Below are 4,151 nucleotides of genomic sequence, written 5' to 3' on the forward strand. Positions count from 1 at the left end.
AAAGAGTGAGAGTTATAATTAGGGATAAAGCTAACAGGTGATCATTACTCGTCATGTAACATGATACAAAGGGTCAGAAGAGGAACTGATTCAGGGTTACAATTTGGACTTCGCAGACAACAGGAGCACTAAATGGTGCTGAGGGGGACTCAATAAAGTGGACCGGCCGCCTAATGTAAGCAATTGTGCACAAATATTGTACGATGACTAGCGTTGCCGGTGCTTTTTTCTTAAAGAGTCAGTTCTTGGCACCCATTCCCTACTTGACTCAGCCTAATCTTCAAGAATATTTGTCAAGAACTAAAAAAAATCCAGAAAAGGTTTAACCTCCCCGGTCTCCCGCGTGACAGGCGGGGATACTGACCACTATACTAACGAGGAGACGTGAGGGCATGAAATGAACAGCTGCTGATGTCTGCACAGCATCCAGCGACCACCTAGATGGCCTAGGGGGTCTCATTTTCCCCCGTCAAACGGCTTGCCCGATCTAAGGCTAATTTCTTTCTTTTTATCGGCACCAGGCTTAAAACTCAGTTTAAGGCGATAGTTCCGGGCTATGTTTGACTCCAGAGTTGAATCTGTCATCCCGCATTTCCTCAGCAAATCAAGCTACCCATCTCAAGTCTCATGAGCTGAGGACGGCAAAGTCCCTGTGGGCTTAGGACAGTCAAAGAAACCCCTGGGCTGCATGCTAAGCCCCTTTTCGGCTTCACTTTCCGAATCCTGCCCTAGCCTGCGATTAGTTTTTTTCTCACTTCTTGCCCCCAACTCCCACCTTGCCTCATGGTCTCCCCTCCTCTGCGCACCTGACAGTTTGCCTGCCCTTCAACTGCCTGTCTCCAGACTTTCCAAGGAGAAAAGGCAAAGCACTAAAGCGGGCCGGGCAACGGGTCAAGTTCCGCTTTCGGCGACTAGCAGGGAGGTAGCGTGGCAGAGCGGTCTAAGGCGCTGGATTAAGGCTCCAGTCTCTTCGGAGGCGTGGGTTCAAATCCCACCGCTGCCACTTTTCCTGGCCTTGCATTTTAAAGAAGAACGTAACGTTGACCTCTTCCTTCATTAGTGCCACCTCTGTCGCAATGAGCAAGCGGATGGTATGCCACACCCTGCAGGAAAAAGGTTTCGCTTCTGACGTCTTGCTTTTCTGGACATCCAGTCTCAAGTTTCCCATCTGGAACGGCGCTCCCTGCTGCTTTGTGAAGACTTGCTGCAAGAGCCTTCGAAACCCAGGAGCTCCTGCGTTGAGCTGTGACGCGTCCTGGGAAGACCTCCCGTTGCAGCGGAATGAGCCCCACTTCCAGGGCGTGCTGGTAGCAAATTTCCCACAGCCCACAGGGAGCAAACGATCCCAGGTGTGATGTATCACCAGGAGAGGCTGAGATGAGAGTAAGGGTTCACGCGTGTGCCCGGACCGAGGTTAATGATGGGATTAGAGCTAGGGTTAGATGCAGGGAAAGAGTGAGAGTTATAATTAGGGATAAAGCTAACAGGTGATCATTACTCGTCATGTAACATGATACAAAGGGTCAGAAGAGGAACTGATTCAGGGTTACAATTTGGACTTCGCAGACAACAGGAGCACTAAATGGTGCTGAGGGGGACTCAATAAAGTGGACCGGCCGCCTAATGTAAGCAATTGTGCACAAATATTGTACGATGACTAGCGTTGCCGGTGCTTTTTTCTTAAAGAGTCAGTTCTTGGCACCCATTCCCTACTTGACTCAGCCTAATCTTCAAGAATATTTGTCAAGAACTAAAAAAAATCCAGAAAAGGTTTAACCTCCCCGTCGGGGCCGGTCTCCCGCGTGACAGGCGGGGATACTGACCACTATACTAACGAGGAGACGTGAGGGCATGAAATGAACAGCTGCTGATGTCTGCACAGCATCCAGCGACCACCTAGATGGCCTAGGGGGTCTCATTTTCCCCCGTCAAACGGCTTGCCCGATCTAAGGCTAATTTCTTTCTTTTTATCGGCACCAGGCTTAAAACTCAGTTTAAGGCGATAGTTCCGGGCTATGTTTGACTCCAGAGTTGAATCTGTCATCCCGCATTTCCTCAGCAAATCAAGCTACCCATCTCAAGTCTCATGAGCTGAGGACGGCAAAGTCCCTGTGGGCTTAGGACAGTCAAAGAAACCCCTGGGCTGCATGCTAAGCCCCTTTTCGGCTTCACTTTCCGAATCCTGCCCTAGCTTGCGATTAGTTTTTTTCTCACTTCTTGCCCCCAACTCCCACCTTGCCTCATGGTCTCCCCTCCTCTGCGCACCTGACAGTTTGCCTGCCCTTCCACTGCCTGTCTCCAGACTTTCCAAGGAGAAAAGGCAAAGCACTAAAGCGGGCCGGGCAACGGGTCAAGTTCCGCTTTCGGCGACTAGCAGGGAGGTAGCGTGGCCGAGCGGTCTAAGGTGCTGGATTAAGGCTCCAGTCTCTTCGGAGGCGTGGGTTCAAATCCCACCGCTGCCACTTTTCCTGGCCTTGCATTTTAAAGAAGAACGTAACGTTGACCTCTTCCTTCATTAGTGCCAGCTCTGTCGCAATGAGCAAGCGGATGGTATGCCACACCCTGCAGGAAAAAGGTTTCGCTTCTGACGTCTTGCTTTTCTGGACATCCAGTCTCAAGTTTCCCATCTGGAACGGCGCTCCCTGCTGCTTTGTGAAGGCTTGCTGCAAGAGCCTTCGAAACCCAGGAGCTCTTGCGTTGAGCTGTGACGCGTCCTGGGAAGACCTCCCGTTGCAGCGGAATGAGCCCCACTTCCAGGGCGTGCTGGTAGCAAATTTCCCACAGCCCACAGGGAGCAAACGATCCCAGGTGTGATGTATCACCAGGAGAGGCTGAGATGAGAGTAAGGGTTCACGCGTGTGCCCGGACCGAGGTTAATGATGGGATTAGAGCTAGGGTTAGATGCAGGGAAAGAGTGAGAGTTATAATTAGGGATAAAGCTAACAGGTGATCATTACTCGTCATGTAACATGATACAAAGGGTCAGAAGAGGAACTGATTCAGGGTTACAATTTGGACTTCGCAGACAACAGGAGCACTAAATGGTGCTGAGGGGGACTCAATAAAGTGGACCGGCCGCCTAATGTAAGCAATTGTGCACAAATATTGTACGATGACTAGCGTTGCCGGTGCTTTTTTCTTAAAGAGTCAGTTCTTGGCACCCATTCCCTACTTGACTCAGCCTAATCTTCAAGAATATTTGTCAAGAACTAAAAAAAATCCAGAAAAGGTTTAACCTCCCCGTCGGGGAATTGAACCCCGGTCTCCCGCGTGACAGGCGGGGATACTGACCACTATACTAACGAGGAGACGTGAGGGCATGAAATGAACAGCTGCTGATGTCTGCACAGCATCCAGCGACCACCTAGATGGCCTAGGGGGTCTCATTTTCCCCCGTCAAACGGCTTGCCCGATCTAAGGCTAATTTCTTTCTTTTTATCGGCACCAGGCTTAAAACTCAGTTTAAGGCGATAGTTCCGGGCTATGTTTGACTCCAGAGTTGAATCTGTCATCCCGCATTTCCTCAGCAAATCAAGCTACCCATCTCAAGTCTCATGAGCTGAGGACGGCAAAGTCCCTGTGGGCTTAGGACAGTCAAAGAAACCCCTGGGCTGCATGCTAAGCCCCTTTTCGGCTTCACTTTCCGAATCCTGCCCTAGCTTGCGATTAGTTTTTTTCTCACTTCTTGCCCCCATCTCCCACCTTGCCTCATGGTCTCCCCTCCTCTGCGCACCTGACAGTTTGCCTGCCCTTCCACTGCCTGTCTCCAGACTTTCCAAGGAGAAAAGGCAAAGCACTAAAGCGGGCCGGGCAACGGGTCAAGTTCCGCTTTCGGCGACTAGCAGGGAGGTAGCGTGGCCGAGCGGTCTAAGGCGCTGGATTAAGGCTCCAGTCTCTTCGGAGGCGTGGGTTCAAATCCCACCGCTGCCACTTTTCCTGGCCTTGCATTTTAAAGAAGAACGTAACGTTGACCTCTTCCTTCATTAGTGCCACCTCTGTCGCAATGAGCAAGCGGATGGTATGCCACACCCTGCAGGAAAAAGGTTTCGCTTCTGACGTCTTGCTTTTCTGGACATCCAGTCTCAAGTTTCCCATCTGGAACGGCGCTCCCTGCTGCTTTGTGAAGACTTGCTGCAAGAGCCTTCGAAACC

At 51.0% G+C, this 4,151-nt stretch overlaps 1 non-coding gene across 1 annotated transcript; it reads right to left on the bottom strand.

The window, feature by feature from the left end:
* Window positions 1-3,236: 3,236 nt before the first annotated feature.
* On the bottom strand, window positions 3,237-3,308 carry TRNAD-GUC (transfer RNA aspartic acid (anticodon GUC)). Its single transcript has one exon. It is a non-coding gene; the product is annotated as a tRNA-Asp (tRNA).
* Between the last annotated feature and the right edge of the window lie 843 nt (window positions 3,309-4,151).

Source organism: Ambystoma mexicanum, unplaced genomic scaffold, assembly GCF_040938575.1.
Source record: "Ambystoma mexicanum isolate Mex_15411 unplaced genomic scaffold, UKY_AmexF1_1 Mex_scaf20, whole genome shotgun sequence".
NCBI classification, from domain to species: domain Eukaryota; kingdom Metazoa; phylum Chordata; class Amphibia; order Caudata; family Ambystomatidae; genus Ambystoma; species Ambystoma mexicanum.